We start from the raw sequence: 19482 nt of genomic DNA, 5'->3' as shown, positions 1-19482 counted from the left end.
AGTTATTGTTCATCTTCTTCTTCATATAGCAGAATCGTCCACCGCTGCCTGACACATCTTCGATTACACACACTCTGTGTCTCTCTCGGTTCCGATCAAGCACGAAAGCTAACTAAACACAGAACACCTCGCCCATGGACCCAATTCGTGATCATGCAACCAATATCATTCTGGAGGCTTTGGATTCATTATATTTAACACTGAACAAGTTGTAGATGATATGTTAGCCAAGGTGAGTTTAATGAAACTGTTATTCAATAAGTCGTTATGTACACCGACGTGGTTTTACTTCATATTGCAACATGCAACTTCTAATTAAAAAAAGGAAAAAACGAGTATTTTATAACATGCTTTATAAAACCTATTTAAAGATTAAAATTAATGAAGATAATTTCTCAATGTGAGTGGTAATTGACCATTGCCTCCCTTGAAATTTGGTAATTGCAATCACTTTCCCTAAACTTTATGGTACAGTTGTAAGTAGATCTCTTGTTAGAGTCCTCTAATAATAGACACAAAAATGTTCAAAATACCAATGTAGTTACTATTGAGGATTATTTCTATGGAAAAACAATACAAACTTTATGAACAAAAGAAAAGAATAATTACATGGGTATTTTGGACATTTTCATGTCTCTTGTTAGAGGATTCTAATAGAGAGGGTCTATTTGCAGTTGTGTTAATTAGAAAGTTTAGAGGAGGTGATTGTAATTACCAAACAACAATTTACCCCTTCTTTTTAATTAGCAGTGCTATGCATTCAATTAATGTCTTTAACATCGAATGACCAAATCTTGGTGATAGTTTAATTGGTCATCCACCTTCTCAAAGGGACAAAAAGGTAGAAGTGATTGTGCCAAATTGGGAAATGACATGTACACTTGTAGAATTATTCCAGTCACCCATTTCTATAGCTTTCTAAAAGATCATCCATTTTTTGTATAAGATACATTAGAATGACACAGTTCAATGCTTATTTGTTTCTATGAACTGACACTATTCATTCTAATTTTAGGGATATGCTTAGCTTTATAAACATGGGATTAGGGATATCGATGGGTAGGGATGGTCATTTACGGTTTAGCTCAGCCCGATCTACTTGGTTTGCAAATTCTTAGGCCTACACAATTAAATTTCTCTTAAGTCTGGTCTAGATCAAACTCACAGCAAGCCCGCACATAATGTAGGTAGGGTCCAAGCCAAGCAAGCCCTATGTTCGACAAACCCAACCCATCCCAAAAGTAAACTGATTTTACCATCTATGGAAGTAGTGGGACATTTCAAACCACCTAGGTCATATGGGTTATTCCATAATGTTATAATTAACTAAGAAAAGTTTATAAATTAAATAGAAATGCAATAGATCATAAATAAATAGAAATTATATAAAAAAATATGGGCACATATCTAATATTATGTATTCATCATATCAAAATATGATAAATAAAAAATATTTTTATTAATGATGAAAATAAAATGGAAAAATCAATGAAAAAGAAAATAAATATTTGACTTGTAACCCCACCAACTAGGTCAAATAGTTAAGGGGGAATGATGGTTCAGCCCAGGGTCAGAATTTTTAGGCCCAAAGTACAGTTGGGGTAGGTACCAGATCGGAATTGATGCCAATTCACAAGCGGGCATTGGTGTATAGAGTGGGGGTTTTTGACATTTTGAATGTTTATAGATCTGCAGTGGAATTCAGAAATCTGCATTGGGCCTGTCCATACTTTTTCGAATAATTAAATGGTTCAAATAGTTGGGTCACCATATTATTAACCAAGCTAATGGTTTTTTATGAGCAAGTAATTTGATGATAAATGGATCCAAAATATTGGTGTGATTGGTTAATTGGTTGATTTGACCATGAGTATTAAACATGTCTTTAATATTATATATTCATCATATTAAACAAAAATATGTTCAAAAATGAGAATTGTTGTGATTAATGATGAACATAAGAAGAATACAAAAGAAAAAAGAAAATAAATGTATCATCCATAGCCTATTGACTTGGTCAAATAGATCATTGGTTTCATCAATACACACTATGCTTATATTATTATAATTATTGTTCTTTGTTTTTTATGTTATTGTATTGTTATTATTGTTGTCATTTGAAGCAATCACAGTATCACGTGCATTTGCATGTGCACATTTACTAGTATATATATATATATATATATCACCATGGAAATAGTGTACGGAAAGAGTCCTTAGAATTTACAAAATGGAATCTTTGGGCTCTTTTCCGTTCGTTTTCACATGCCCATCGCGTGTGAAAATTTAAATGTAAAACCCAATGTTATATTTAAAAATCAACATGTAAAACCTAATGGGAGATGTATGTGTAAAAACTAAAGTGTAAAACTCAATGTTAAATGTACAAACCAACATGTAAAATCCAATAGAAGATGCATCTGTAAAAGCCAATCACCTGATTCAACCACCATTTTTCTTTAACTCTCGTGTAAAAACCAATGTGTGATATTCATGAGCATTTATTAATTACAAAAGTGCCATTATTTATTTCCTTGAATTTTTTACTATTTACAAAAGTGCCATCATCATTTTATCTCCTTGGTCTTTTATTAATTACAAAAGTGCCATTGAAAGCAATCATTGCCTCTTTTTTAATTATGTGTATAACATTAAACTTTCATGTAATTACAATATTGCCACAAAATTGTTATTATTCTCTTTATACTTTTCATTTATTAACTCTCTCTCTCTCTCTCTCTCTAAGGCTGTCAATAGTCCGGGTTGGACCTAATGGACCTAAACCAATTAGATCAATTCGGATTCAATTCCTGATATATTGTCCCGATTTTTATCAGGTTTCACCCAGTCATGAATTATAAATAATATTATATATATATATTGCATTTTTGTAAATTTGTTATGTTATTTATTTTTTATAAAAAGCATGAATATAAGATGAAAATAGTTAAAAAGATACTTGTAGTTTTTGTTTTTCTTTATTTAAATTGTTATATTTTAATTTTATTTTAATAATTTATTAATTTTAAAAACATCAAATTAGATTGGATCGGATTCAAAATTCGACTTCCTCATCGAATTCGAATTCAGACCCGTGTTTTATCATATCTGATCGGATCTTCGGATTGGATCTACAATTAATAGTGTCAGATTGGATTTGGATATACCCCTTATTCGAATCCGATCTGATCCATCTGCATCCCTAGTCAATGGGTCTGGTTGAACCTAATGGGCCCAAACCGATTAGACCAGTTTGGTTTTCAGTTCACAATATATTGTCCCAATTTTTATCGGGTTGAAACCAGTTCCACCCAAACACGAATTAATTTGAAGCCAGATCTAAAATTATATACATTGAATTGGAAATTTGTGAGTCTAATGTGAGCTTGGGCTGGGCTACAATATTGGGCCAAAGCTTGGGCTAAAAATTTGTAAGGCAAGGCCCAGACCAAGTGTAAAGACAAAACTTAGGACGAAGCCGAGCCTTTTCATCTACACCTCTTTAATATCTCAATTGAAATCCATGGAATAAAGCAAACTAATATTTTAAAACATTTCCTCTCCTCTCAATTTCTCTCTCCAAGAATTCAACCACTTCCTCTCATCCCTCCCCCAATTCCTCCAACCTCTCTAATAATATATACTTGTTACAATGTCTTAGTTAAATGTATTTTTTAAGATTTTATTAATTATTTTAAAGTTATTATTTGTAAATGTAAAATTATTTATTTTAAAATTTGAGTAATTAATATAATTTAAGTATTTAATTATATTAACTAAATTAATTTACTTCATTTATTCAAATAGTTAACATTAAATCTGCCTATATGAATAAAATTATTAAATGTGTTGTATGCAATCTACTAGTTTAGATATTACAGCAACACGTTGGAAAGTGTGGGTATTAAAGTGAGACTTTGTCCACCCACGTATAAACAGAAGACCAGGTTTAGGAAGATTTCTCCAAAAGAATCAAACAAAGAATAGAAAACAAGAATTAAACAAAAAGAAAAGGATCAAACAGGTTGATTGGGAGAGGTCTGTTTCTGTCTCTCTCTGGCCATTACATTTACATGATGATGATGATAATAACATGACTTTGTGGATAGTGGGTGGTAGGTAGCTTATTTTTGACCATTGAAAAGATGATAAAGGCTATCTATGAATCTATCTATCACCTGTGGTTGAAACTTGAATCTTGAATTATTGCGTTCAAGTTGCCGGAGCAAAACAATGAATATGTATCAGAGAGATATTTGCCCGTGTTATCAAAGTATTCCAGTGGTGTGGTTTTTATCAACCGTCTCAAAATAGATCAGTAGAATCCACTATTCGATTTTTAACTAATTCATACCATATCTTTTCAGCATCAGAAGAACCAAAAAAATATTAATATTAATATTATTTTATTTTCTTCTTCCTCCTTATTGATTTCTGTGTTCTAGGGTGGATCTGGTGCTCGATCCGCGTATCGTTTTTGTCGGATTTGTAGTGTGTTATTATTGTTGTTGTATTATTTTTATGATTGTTGTAATTGTTTATTAATTTTACTATTTTGTATGTATATAATGTTACTCTGCTGGTTTTCCTGGTTCTAGTTTGAAGTCTATTTAATATGTTAGAGAGTTGAATGATGTTGCATAGTATGGATAGATTTCTGTAGATTCCATGTTCTCAATCCTTTACACTGAAGCAATTATACCAGATACAGATATTTGAATAGGAGCACAAGGGTTTTTGATTCCAAGGCTTCTGGGGAGAATGGGGTTGTTCTAGAGTGAAGTTTTGAAATCGTTGGTTCTGCAATCACTTTTTTGTTCAGAACGACAACGGAGCTTTCCAACTTCATGGAGAACATGATTAAAAAAGATAATTTTTTTTGGTGGTAAATAGTAAACTTTTCTACATCATCATTGTTAACTTGCACGTAAACAAGATTTCTTTTTTCTTATTTTGGTGTATTGTTTTCTTTATTTTTTTTTTTCTTTTGAGTTCGGGAAAACTGGATCTTTATGAATAATTTCGTATAACTTTTTACAGGATCTTTAGCTATTTATAGAACTGTTTTCAAAACCACATCAGACCGAATGGTTGGACCGGAAAAACTGGGAACCGGTCACCTGATTGTTATGGACACACCGCCCAGCAGCGCGCAGCACGCACCGCATGGCAGCAGCACTGGGCAGCAGCACGCACCTCACGGCAGCAGCACTGCGAGACGCCGCACCGCCCGACAGCAGCAGTAGGGCAAGGCCCACACGACAGCTCATCAGGGTGGGTCCACACTTATCTTACCACATCAGCTCTGCTCACCAATTCGCCGCCAATTACACCATTCCTTATCCCTTATCCCTTATCCTTATCTTATCTTATCTTATCTTCTTAAGTAAGAGTTGTGTTACCATTAGGAGTAGGTAATTAGGAGTTTGAGTTTGAGTTGGATTACCCTAGCCTAGCCGAATCCAACAAGGAATTTTCTTCTGTAATCTCTCATTTAAGGAGCTACGAGTTGAAGTAAAGACATTCAGTTTTTCAGTTAAGAAAAGAGTGAGGAGACATTCAGTTTTTCAGTTAAGAAAAGAGTGAGGAGAGTTCGGGTGGTCTCTTGGACAAATCACCCATTCGATTTTCCACGATAGGTTCTGCACACAAGGGAAGGCGCAAGGGAAAGCAGGGCTTTCTCCCCGTGGACCGACCCGTGACGAGATCCTACGCCCGAGCCCATAACATTTTGGTATCAGAGCCAAACATCATGGGCGATATGGAGCAGCTATCATCCAAGGTCCACGAACTGGAACATAGTCTAGCAGAAACCAGCATGGAGGTTCGTGAAGTCAAAGAAGATGTCCGAGAGCTGCGTCGCCTGCTGGAAGCATTCCTCTCCAACAAAGAAAGGAGTTCTGAGGGAATCGCCAACATAAACAATTGCCGTCCGGACTAGGCAAAGGCATCCAGCGAACAACAGATTGCTGCCCCGACAGCCACAGTTATTCCTAACTATAGCCGTTTGGAGTTTCCCTCATACAGCGGCAGCGGCGACCCACTGGGATGGCTGTACTGCTGTGAGCAATTCTTCCATAATCACCGCACGGAAGAGAAGGACAAGGTCAGCCTGGCCGTGTTCCACCTGACCAAAGAAGCGCAGCTCTGGTTCTACCGAGTGGAGCAGGATGAACCAGGTCTTAGTTGGGATCAGTTCAAGTCGTACTGCCTCCTTCGGTTTGGACTCCCATTAACAAGCAACCCCTTGGGGGAACTCATTAACCTCAAGCAGACCGGGACCGTAGTAGAGTATCAGCGGCAGTTCCAGACCCTTCTCGCCAGGGCCTCTTCAGTACGCCCAGACCAGCAGGTGGATATGTTCACAGCTGGTCTAGCCGAACCCCTGAGAGTTGATGTAGAGATGCAGAGCCTGCCTAACCTAGTCACAACAATGAATTTAGCTCGAGCCTTCAAGCGCAAACTACAGATTAGCCGAGGGTCGTCCAGCATGGGATGCCTAGCAGTGGCTTGGGCAAACCTGAAGCCTACTGGAGGAGGGCCTTTGCTGGCAGCCAACAAGGAACCACTCAGAATGGCTCCATATCTAGCAACCAGCCCAGAACGGAAGCCAGAGACAAGCACCAATTCCATATCAGCATCCAGTGTGGGGAGCAGCATCGGTACACCCCCTATTAAGCACTTGTCTAGGGCTGAGATGGAAGAATGCAGGGTGAGGGGGCAATGTTTTAATTGCGATGAACTCTACTCAACAGGGCACAAGTGCAAGAGACTTTTCTGCTTCCTGGGGAAACAAGAGGAAGATGAGGATGAACCCCCTCCATGGGAACCCGATCCAGGAGGGCAAAGCCATTCCACCTATCCAGGATTCCTTTGACGGTGTTTTCGACACCCAATTCGAGCTTGAGGACAAGCTTGTAGTCCAGGAGGGGTGTGATGTTATGGACACACCGCCCGGCAGTGCCGCACAACAGCCCGGCAGCGCACTGCACGCACCGCCTGGCAGCGCGCAGCACGCACCGCCTGGCAGCGCGCAGCACGCACCGCTTGGAAGCACGCAGCACACACCGCACGGCAGCAGCACTAGGCAGCAACACGCACCGCACGGCAGTAGCACGCACCTCACGACAGCAGCACTGCGAGACGTGCGCACCGCCCGGCAACAGCTATAGGGCGGGGCCCACACAACAGCTCATCAGGGTGGGTCCACACTTATCTTACCACATCAGCTCTGCTCACCAACTCGCTGCCAGCTACACCATTCCTTATCCCTTATCCCTTATTCCTTATCCCTTATCCCTTATCCCTTATCCCTTATCCCTTATCCTTATCTTATCTTATCTTCTTAAGTAAGAGTTGTGTTACCATTAGGAGTAGGTAATTAGGAGTTTGAGTTTGAGTTGGATTACCCTAGCCTAGCCGAATCCAAGAAAGAATTTCCTTCTATAATCTCCTATTTAAGGAGTTACGAGTTGAAGTAAAGACATTCAGTTTTCCAGTCAAGAAAAGAGTGAGGAGAGTTCGGGTGGTCTCTTGGACAAATCACCCATTCGATTTTCCACAATAGGTTCTACACGCAAGGGAAGGTGCAAGGGAAAGCAGGGCTTTCTCCCTGTGGACCGACCTGTGACGAGATCCTACGCTCGGGCCCATAACACTGATCGGTTCCGTTTTCCTCCAAAACCGATTTTTCCCTCAAAACCGTTGATTTTGGTCAGCAAACCACTGAACTGGCTGGTTAACCGTTCGAACGGTTTTGACCGTTTTCTAATTTTTTAATTTTTTTTAAATTTTTTTATTGTTTTTGTGAGAACAGGCCGACCATTCGGGTCAAACGATCGGACCGTTCGAACTAGTAACCGGACCCCTGACCGGTTCGGTCACCGATTCGTTTTTAAAAACCATGATTTGTAGCACTATAAATTCATTATATACATAGAGATTAGCACTTTAAACAAATGAATTACATCACATCAACAGCCAATTTCTTAATTCTTTGCAGGTTTACATAATGCATGTTAATGGATTGAATTGAATGTTTGAATGATAGGGCTGTTTACCCTCCCTTTTGAAGGAGATTCAGTTGCCTCTTGGCTTAGATTAATTGAATGTTAGATATATGCTACTTAAACCATCAACTTAATGCCAATCTTCACCACCTTCTGGTCAAAATGTGAAATGAAATGGGGTATCAAGTAACTGTAGAAAATCTTGAAATATATAGATTGTGTTTGCAAATAAAGCTAATGTTGCTAGTGAAATTTTCATATAAAATTATTATTTTGATTTAAGTTAAGACGCATGGTGCATTTGGTTGGTGATTGGCTTCTTTTTCTGCCTGGTTTTGGAACATGAAACCACAATTTGGAATTATTTGACATGGGTTTATGGATTTAGAACCACAAATCTCATTGTGGTTGCAATACTTTTTACCTTTTGTTCTGTAAATGTGCCTGACTGCAATATTTGGATTCTATGGAGAGACAGAAACAATAGAGTCTTCAAAGGTCAATCCAAATCAGAATAGGAAGTAATGAGCAGGCTCACAGGTGATATTTGCAAGCTTAGGCATCAAGATGATGTAGTTATTAGACCACTCAAGCAGGTTAACATGGCTCTTCTGACCAAATGGATTTGGATATTTGCTACTGAAAGAGCTGAACTTTGGCGGTTTCTGATTAAAAACAAATATGGTGAACTAGCTTTTGTGTGGGAATCTGGAAACCCTACTGAACCTTACAACACAGGTCTTGGAAGGAAACCATGCAAAACAGAGATTCCTTTTTCAGCCTATTCTCCTTCAAACCAGGTTCTGGTGAATTTGTGTTTTAATTTCTGGTGTACCCACCAAAACCTTACAACACTGCAGGGGTTGCAGATGCTTCTGGTGTACCCACCTAAACTTTTTCATTTTTTTAGGTATATTTGGTTTCAATTTCTTCTCCATCTTCTCTTCTAAGAGATATATGGTGGTTGCAGACTTGCAGTTGTTTAACTGTTGCATTCGATCCGAAAGCAGCAAAGCTTGGCATAGGGCTATGAGATGCACATTGTTAGGATACTAAATTAGTCTCACCTAAGAAATCATCCCATTAATTAACCCTGTCAATGGTTAGCTTAACAAGTGCATACGTCTCTCTCTCTCTCTGTAATTCTTTCAAACACTAGATGGCTTGCATAAGTTGTTAGGGAGGCATTTCTTGCAGGAATAAACAATTCTCCTGAAAATTGGGGGATGGATATGTGGGGCCTGATTTTTACCACCAACTACTCTGATTTGCCACGTGGCTATCCTGAATTTGCCCATAATGACGATTAGTAGGTGGCACTCTTGTTAAATTAACTTTATATATTAAACTAGTTAAAAAAGTGAAAAAGATGAGAGTTGGTTTAGTGTGTAATTCCCCTGCGTTGCTTGCTTACTAGATTTTTTTTTTTTTAACGAGGCAAAAGGTATTGTGATATGACACACCAGCCAGGTATATGTGAAACTTACATCTAGGAAAGCTAAAAGTTTGGAAATTGGGCCAGTATTATGAGTATATATGGGCATTAATACAGTGTGTCCAAGACGATGGCAATTGAAGGAAATGTTTACACGAGGACCTTGAGTCTGTGCAACGGTTGAAAGTGTCACCAACCGGCAGTTATCAACATATGGGTGTAGTTTTACACCGTTGTTCATCCAAACGCATATAAAAAATACGCCGATGTTTTATACTATTCTTTCAAACGCACAGCAGTGTAAAAGCTGCATCTATCCGATTCATTTTTTACGCTTACATGTCTGATTGGTCTTCTTTTACATTGATGGAGTTTTGTCTTTACACCTTAAATAAATACAGCCTAAGGCTACATTTTTTCCCATATAAATATAAATTTACACTGTTGACTAATGAGGCCCCGGTTCACTGAACGATGCAAAATGGAACCGGTGATATGTTAGGATGATTTACTCTGTTGTCGTTTGATAGTCACTGAACAATGCAAAGGAGGCTTTAATGACTGTTGCAACGGCTGAGAGGAAGTGTGATCGAGCACATTGGAATTTAGCTTGAGACGATGGTGATGAGAAATGAAAAAACAAAAATAAAGAAGTGATGAAACACCATTACCAGTTGATGCTGCTCAATCTAAGGTGGTGCACGAATTGAGGAGAGCAACTAGATAGTTCTCACCAATAGGGTGGGTCGAGCTACAAAAATTCTGGTCCGAACAGAATAGCAGTATGGGTGTCAAAAGTTGGAATCCTTTACCTTGAGCATGGAGTACCTCTTTATAGCCGAAGGTCCATGTCCTGGTCGGATTGGACTTCCGGGGTTGTCGGGATGAGGTTGAACGCCGAGGTATTTGGGATAGAGTCCTATTCCCCAACGGAATTGTCTTCCTTACTCCTCCTTATCCGTAGTCATACTCATCCACATGACGTGTAGTTGATGTGGCTGAGAGGATAAGATGGGGGCCATAGTAATAGCATAGCCCGACCAAGGTCGCGGAGGCCATGTATGCCGCGGAGCTAGCCAAGCTAAGTCGATGTGGCTGGACTGACCGGGCGGCCACATGTCTCTCAGGACCAGCTCAGCCATGACCCGAACACCACTCCCCCAATTCTGAAGTCGATGCATGAAGTGTTTGGCCAAGGTGTAGCGCGGCAGGATGCTTTGTTCCTCGATTGAGGAACTCCAAGTTGAAGTCTGGTCCACTTGATGTTCCTCAGTGTTCACCAAAATGTGAGGTCCACGTAATGTGGGTTGTGGCCGGAGAGTTCTTCAATCGTCAACTATAGAACTCCAAGAATTCTAACTTCGGAATCCAAACACCACTCCCCCAGTTCTGGAGCCAAGGAAGGGGAGTGCTCGGCCGAAGTGTTGTGCGGTCGTGTAGCTCAGTAGGGCATCGAGGTGTCGAGTTGAGCTTCGAGGTCTATGTCTTCCTAGTGGAGCCGAGGAAGGGCTCTTCATTCATCGACTGAAATGCTACATGGTCGCTTAGCTCGGCCGGGTGTCGAGGAAGGGCTTTCTGATTCCTGGTGGAGGTCGAGCTTTGGTGTTGAGGCCACTGTGATGCTCGGCCATGGTGTGCCGAGCTTCGGAGTCGAGGGCTTAGCTCGGCCAGATGCCAAGGAAGGGCTTTCTAATTCTTAGTGGAGGCTGAGCCTCGGTGTTGAGGCCACTGTGATGCTCGGCCATGGTGTGTCAAGCTCCGGAGTTGGGGGCTTAGCTCAGTCGGATGCCGAGGAAGGGCTTTCTGATGCCAGTGGGAGGCCGAGCTTTGGGCGGCAGGGGAGCGGTCAGCCGCGCTAGAGAAGGAGGTGGCCGAGCTGAAGGCCCAGTTGGCTGAGCAGGCAGACGTAGTGCATGGCCTAAGGCAGGAGGCTGCCGAGGAGGCAGTAGATCAGTACAAGGCCTTGGTAGAGCTCCGACAAGAGATGGACCAGTATGCCTCGGCTTCCTTTGAAGCTAGATTTAATGTCTTCCGCAAGAGGGCTCTACGTCATTGCCTAGAGCTGAGCAAGATTGCGTAGACTTGGGAGGCGTATGACTTAGAAACTCCACCTGCTTCAAACAATCTCATTGATGGGGAGGTCGATGGGGACGATGATGGTGAAGATGGTGAGGACAGTTGACAAGGCTACTGATCCCCCTTTCCCCCCGTCGAGGATTGAATGGCCGCGGGGTTCTTTGTTTTTCCTATTCTTGTAATAGCTCGGTATGCCAAGCTTTAACCTACTATACCGATGGCTTAATGAAACTTTTTTGTTTTGAACTTGTGTGCATACATACATCATTCATTTTTTTTTTGGTTCCTCAACCTTACCTTGGCCAAGGTCTAGCGTTGACTGAGATCTTCATTCTTCGACTAGTGGGACCGAAGTATATTCCGAGCTCTCATCTTTGGGATGTTCAGTTTCTAGTCTCGAGAGCTTTTGGGGCACTTCGAGGGCTAGCCATTCCACGGCTAGCTCTAACTGACAGCCGGTTGGGTGAGTGGAGTTTGATGACCGCCCTTAGGCCTTGATGGGCAGGGGCGTTCTTCTCCACCTTAGGCTCGGCCGTCGACAACCGAGTCGAACTACTTGGTCGGCAATGCGTTGTCGAGCTATGCGTCATGGGCTCGGGCTGTTCAAAGATCAGCTGAGTCAGTGAACTGCACTGAGTTATGCATGTGTAGTGCGGCTGTGTAGTGCAGCGGTGTAGCGTGGCTGTATAGCGTGGTTGTGGCTATGTAGCATAGCGGTGTAGCACGGCTGTATAGCGTGGCTATGTAGTGCGGTTGTGTAGCGTGGCGGCATAGCGTGGCTATGTAGTGTGGCTGTATAGCGCGGCGGTGTAGCATGACGGTGTAGCGTGGCTGTGTAGCGCAGCTGTGTAGTGCAGCTGTGTAGCACGGCTTACACAGTGCGTGTGTGTGTGGTGTGCCCTACTGCGGTTGTCGGGCTCACGAGAGCGGGCCATGGAGGCAGACCTTCTTGCTATGTCTTGCTTCTCACGCTCAGACCGTGCTCCCCTCCTTTCCGGCTGATGGGTTTTGGGGTCCTCAGGATGAGGATCATCCTTCATACAAGTTGGGGAGTGAGGGTGGACGGCCCGATTGGGCGGTGCCACGGATCCTAATGTCTGCATCATCTTGAAGATCTTATCGACCTTCTCTTGCATTGCTTGGAACTGCACAGGATCAACCTTGGCTAGAGGCTGTGGAATTTCTTGATGCGAAGGGTTGCAATGCCAAGATTCCCAAGATGAGGATCGACCTGTTGATCGTTCAAGCTAGTTCTTGGGCATCTTGATCGCTTTCTTGATTGCGCGGTGAGGAAGAAAAGATTTTCAGGAAAGGCTTTTTGTGTGTTTCCCACAGATGGCACCAATCTAATGTTGCTCAATCCGAGGTGATGCACGAACTAAGGAGAGCAACCAGATAGTCCTCGCCAACAGGGCAATGCCGAGCTAGATGGATGAGGCCGCGCTTCAAGACCTGTGATCAAGAAAGGAGAAGTCAGAGGCCTGAGGAGTTGTCCTCAAGTAGGTACTCCGACGCTCAAGTTAGTAGGAGATGATGGATGGCTGGGCCGATCTATAAGGATTTTGGTCCGAGTAGAATAGCAGTATGGGTGTTAGAAGTTAGAATCCTTTACCTTGAGAATGGAGTACCTCATCTGTGTGACGTGTAGCTGACGTGGATGAGAGGATAAGATGGGGGGGCCACAATAATAACGTAGCCCGGCCTAGGTCGTGGAAGCCATGTATGCCACGGAGCTGGTCGAGCTAATCCGACATGGCCGGGCTGACTGGGCGGCCACGTGTCTCTCAAGACCAGCTCAGCCATGACCCGAATACCAGATAAAATAATGGTGAGATAAAACTGATGAGATAATACCAGTAATTAGATCAGAAAAAAAAAGGCACAGATCTGAGACCGCGGTAGGCATCCCACCCTCAGATCTAGTACCAAAATCTTGTAAATCAGGCTGCTTTATGGTAGAAGACTCATCATACCTACGTTGTCGAGAGGGAAGACTTGCTATTTGACCGTTGCAACGGCTGGCTGAGAGGAGGTGCAAGCAGGGAGTTTTACATCGATAAAGTATGTAAAACTTACCCAAAAACCAAGTGTTAGCAAAATGGGATCGGAGTACAAAGTTTATCCCGGTTCTCTATTTAACAAATATGGCCTAAAGTTTGTCAATATAAAAACAATGGATTCCAATCTTGGAATTCATATTTGTATCCATCATGCAAGTTCTAAAATCCAAACTCAATCTAATTATATTGTTTTTTCTGTTGTAATAATTATTATTGTTTTCGAAAACAAAGCCAACCATGTTATTGTATACTAAGGGATAATCATAGGGTGTGCCCGTGCCGGTTTTTATAAGGTATCAACAGTATTAAGGCCTGCCCAATCTCGGCCTGGCCCAGCCTGCACCCTAGGCCTGATATTATATGCCCGGGCTTGGTCTCAGGCCCATATGAATTAAAACTTGCATTGCGTGTGGGTTTGATGCGGGTTTGGGCTGAGCTGGCTTTGATAGAAATACGGCTGCCCAAGCCCAGAAATTGGTGCGCCAGGCAAGGCAGAGCAAGTCGGGCCGGATCATAAATGATCATCCCTATTGAACACTCCCTTAAATGGTTCATCTGAATTTAAAATAGTTGGATCATGTCATTGACAACCCTATTCATGATCTTCTAAATATCTAGCACATGGTAAGTTATGAGAAACCCAAACCACGACTAGAGGTTTTGTGTACCCAAGACTCAAACTCTAAGTTAATTTTCATATTCCACTAGAGGCTGACATGTATTGTTGGTATTTTGGCAATAAAATTGGAAAGAGAATGAAAGGTGACGAAACTTGAGTCTTGAGAGATAATAGGAGAGGAGAAATGTGGGAGAAAGAGTAGGAAATGGGTTGAAGTAGTAAAAAAAAAATGATTTAAGCAATGGATATGGCATTAAATTTAACAAAACGATGAAACAGATTCATGTGGCTGACCCCTTGTAGTTGAAATAAAACTTAGATGATGATGACTTTTTTTTTTCTAGTTTTAAGTGTTTTCTAGAATGAAAGCAATTATGAGTCAAGTCTCACTGATAGTTTTAGTTAAATTTAATGCCATAATTCATCATTCTTCAAAACCTCCTCCCCACCCACCACCACCACCACCACACCCACCCACCCCCGAAAAAAAAATTAAGCCCAATGATAGTTTTAGTTTGTATTTTGCAAGGGACCCGAGTGGCATACTCTTAACGATCTGTTCTATCACTCTATGTATGAAAATGGGATAAAGCAGACTATGTTGACCAAATTCCTAATCAACTTTGAAAGGCAAATAAAAGGAATAGTTATTTTCATTCAATTTCAAACCATTTTATCATTTGATGATGTTGGATCTGAGGTGTTCCTAGTTGATGTTACAATCAGATAATCTTGTCAATTCGACGAAGTTGCATTTCAAGATTTGAAACCAAGAAAGTGGTCAAAGGCGCGAGGAGTTATTCCTCGGGTAGGTATTCCGACACTCAAGTTAGTCGAGAATGGTGGGTGGTCGAGCCGAGCAGTTGATAGCAATGCTGGTCTGAACAGAGTAACAGTGTGAGTGCTAGAGAGTCAAAAGTCCTTTACCTTGAGCGGGGATTACCTTTTTTATAGCCGAGGATCCGTGTCCTATTCGGATGAGGCTTCTGGGGTTGTTGGGATGACATTGTCCACCGAGGTCTTTGGGATAAAATCTAATCCCCAGCGGAGCTGTCCTCATCGGTACGACACTCTCCTATCTTGGTTGTGCTTATCAATCTAACATGGTGCCGATGTGGCCAAAGTAATAAAGCGGCCACAGAAGTGACACGTGGCACCGGGGGCAGATCAACCATAACCCAAACACCATTCCCCCAGTTCCGAAGTCGAGGAGTGTAGTGCCCGGCTGTGGTATGGCATGGAAAAAATCTTCGGTTCTCGGTTGAGGAACTCAAACTCGAAATTTGGTTGAGCGTGCTATCTAGGCTAAAGGACTCGGGGTTGAACTGGTTTTCTAGGTGAACTGGCCGGGTCGACGCTCATACTGTTTCCAAGACGGGTTGGCGGGAATGTCATTTTGTCTTCCCAAGGTTACACTCGTGCAAAGGGTGGTGACGTCGTTTCATCTTCCCGAGCTGTTAGAGGGTGGCGTTTGATCTATGTCATTGATCTGGATCACTGGGAGCCCTATAAAAGGGGGTGATGAGCATTTTCACTTTGTCATTTGTAAAGGAAGTGCGTTTAGAGCTCAGTGGTAGGTAGTCTTCGACTCAGTGTTGCTTCAATTCTGCGATCTAAGCTTTGTAAAGTCTGGTAAGATGTCTTCTTTGTCCACTGACTCCTTCCGCTCTTCTTCTGCTTCCTCTTCTTCCCATAGTGAGTCCGAGCCAAGGTTTCTCATCGAGGCTGCCACGCTTGATACTTGTGAGGCTGACAGCTAGGGATCTCAGGCCAAGGAGTTTGAGGCCTTCAATCCTGAGCGGGTCTTTGAGTGGGAGGCCGAGGCCGAACTGTCACATGAGGAGAGAGTCGCCCTTCCTCTGCCGGTTGGTAGCCGATTCGGGACCACCTCGTGTTGTTTGATGCCCGGGGACTTAGCCCAGATCCAAGCCCTATACTGTATACCTAAGGAGTATGAACTTAGGAGCCCAAGTGCTAGTGAGAGACTCACTTTGGCTCGGCTAGGCGAGCTTTGTGTATACGAGCATAGCCTGATGGCTGGGTTGAGGTCTCCCTTGAGTGAGGGAATCATCGAGGTGCTCAGGTGGTACTGGGTAATGCCTATCCACTTAATGTTGAACTCCTTTATGTTTGTGGTCGGCCTTCTTTCTTACCGTTTTGTCCACGGCCTTGAGATCACCCTGTGGATGTTCACCTACTTTCTCCAACTAAAGCATCACCAGTAGGGGTATTACTACTTCTCGGCTCGGCAACGCATTAAGGTGTTGGTTGGGACCCCATCTTCAGTGAAGCGCTAGAAGGGGAAATTCTTCTTTGTGCGTTGTCTTAGAGGCGGCCCTCTACCGGCCGATGTCCAAAAGCCGAGGACTAAGGTGAAGGCATCGAGCATGACCCAGCTCATCGAGGAGGAGAAGGTGTTAATAAGTTGAATCGAGAGGATCAACGTGATGGAGTGCACGTCCTTCTCTATGTTGATCCAAGCTAGGCTAATGAGTGAGATGGTCAGCCTATGTGTCATGCTGGTTTTCTCCAGACTCTCCATTTTCCGAGCTACTTTACTTGGTACTGACTTTCTATTTGTCTTGTGCAGCTGTTGAAATGGCGAGTCGTGACAAGATGATCCATCACATGAGGGCCATGGTAGAGAGGTTGCAGTCTGGAGGGGCCTAGGGGACTCAGCCCCGGGTTGATGAAGTTCAACCGAGGTCTGCGGAACACACTCCCCAACAAAAGAAAAGGTCGAGGCGGGCCGATGAAGAGGTGGTTGTGGTCAATTCAAAGGAGGGTGATCAGGCTGTCCATTCTCTTCCCCTGCGAGAGAACGCGCCAAAGGGCGGCAACCCCTTCGTGTACGTGCCGCAGTGGGATGTTCGGCCTGAGGATAGGCTTGAGACAGAGGGTGTTCCTGAGCAACTAGTCGGGGGCTTGCTGACACCATTCATCAGGCACGAACTCGTCTGATCTTAAAGCAATTCTCTGGAGAGCGCACTCCTACGCCAGGCTATGGCAGTAAGTTTTCTCACTTCTTCGGTCACTTTTGTTTTGACTGATTACTTCCGTTGTGCTAACAGTTGGTCTCTTTTTGCAGAATGCTTGCTTGGCGATCACCGTGGTTAACCGCCTTCCCACAAACGGTGCCCAATCTGATGTTGTTCGATTCGAGGTGTCCCAAACCGAGGCCGCAGTCAGATAATCTTGCCAACTGGACAAGGCCGAGGTGGAAGAACGGAATCGCAGTCCAGGAACTGAAACCAAGAAAGTGGTCAGAGGCCCGAGGAGTTATTTTCCGAGTAGGTACTCCGACGCTCAAGTTGGTCGAGAATGGTGGGTGGTCGGGCTGAGCAGTTGATTGCAATGTTGATCCGAGAAGAGTAACAGTATGGGTGCTAGAGAGTCAAAAGTCATTTACCTTGAGCGGGGGGTTACCTTTTTATAGCCGAGGATCTGTGTTTTGTTCAGATAAGGATTTCGGGGTTGTCAAGATGAGGTTGTCTACCGAGGTCTTCGGGATAAAACCTAATCCCCAACGGAGCTGTTCTCATCCGTATGTTGCTCTCCTATCTTGGTCGCACCTATCCATCCTGACATGGCCGACGTGATAAGGTGGCCGCAGAAGTGACACATATCACCCGAGGGCCAAATCAACCATCACCCAAACACCATTATTGATCAAATGACATGCATCAAAGAAAAAGAACATGGGGGACAAGTATACACCCCTTTTGTTTTCTATGATTTCCAATGAAAAACTTCATGAACTCTTTTTTCAACATACTGATGCATGTGTGAATCATATTTTGTCACATTTCATTTTCTTTTAGAAACTTCCATCTCGTAATAATTTTTTATTTATAAAGGCAAATTTTTGTGGTTCTGTCCATCAATCAATTTATAGGTTGCAGTGATTGCTCAATTAATATAAATTTGTCTAATGATAGATCGGGCTGTCAAGTGTCAATGGATCAAATATCTGTCCAACCCAGCCTAATCTAATATGAGTCCACAAAGGATGGACCAAGTCCAGTCCAATCCTATAAATACTTTGCTCAATTCATTGTTGGAGCATTCAATCTGTTAAAATTGGTTTAATTTAGATTAGGTCCAACCGAAATCTGGTCCATTGCCACCCATACTATCATATTATATCAATGGACTGGATATTGATTCAATTCAACCCAGTCCAAAATAAATCCATTACAGATGGATCACGTCCAATCCAATTAGACCATTAAATCTGGACTGGTCCAATTTAATATACCTTATTAGTCCATCCAATCGGTTCAAATTGATTTTGATTCAGATGGGTTCCAATACAAACCCGGTTCAATGACCCTAATGGTAGAAAAAAGTTTCTATGAGATGGATACATATATGTTTATCAAAATTATGGAATTAATTTTTTAAAAATTCAACCAAGGTGCATTCATTAATATTGGCTGCACATTAGTGAATGTGGATATATGGATCTTACCTTTGTCCTCCTGAATCATCTTCCTCAGAGGCGCCATTAGCCACATGCACTGTGAATCCGGCATGCACCAAGATAGACTTCTTCACAATTGGCTACTTTCCTCTTTGACCCCATCTGCATGTCTTGGCACATGCATGTAGGGGTGGTAACGAGCAGAACTTTTCACAAGTTGCTCGAGTTCGGCTCGGTTATAATTCTTAATTTTTTAAATATCAAATAAAAAAATATTTTTATATATAATTTTTTATTTTTATAAAATATCTTTTTCTCAAGATTAAGCTTGAACGGAGCCAAGTCGATCTAGTGCTTATGAATTTTTTACTCAAGCCAAGCTTGAGCTCAAGTTTCAGACTCGAACCAAACTCAAACCATGTAGAACAGTCTCATGCCGAACTTAAACCTCGTACTATTCGGCTTGGTCCGGCTCGAATCCACCCCTACATACATGTAGTTGGATTTTGGAAGCAAAACTACACAGCAAACTTGGGCCACTCTGGAGGAACTCTAAATATGCACCCAGGGCCAGAAGCCAAGCTGGGGTAGTTGATTTGCACCCCGCAGCAAACTTGGGCCCCACCTCCGTGCATACTTTGTTCTAATCCATGCATTTTTGTTGGCTAATCCTCCAGCTCCAACCACAAAGGGTATCAATGTCTTCCATCGATCATTTACATATCTCTCGTGATGTCATTTTCAACGAATCAATTAATGTTCCCATCCACAATCATCTAGCTCCGGCATCTCCTTCTTTTACAACTATTGGCATGCTACCAGTTCTTCCAGCCGTCCACATCTCTGGCCTCCTCCGGTAC

This window comes from Nelumbo nucifera, chromosome 3, assembly GCF_055504915.1.
Source record: "Nelumbo nucifera cultivar China Antique chromosome 3, China Antique-T2T, whole genome shotgun sequence".
Classification (NCBI taxonomy): domain Eukaryota; kingdom Viridiplantae; phylum Streptophyta; class Magnoliopsida; order Proteales; family Nelumbonaceae; genus Nelumbo; species Nelumbo nucifera.
This window is presented reverse-complemented; position numbering follows the sequence as displayed.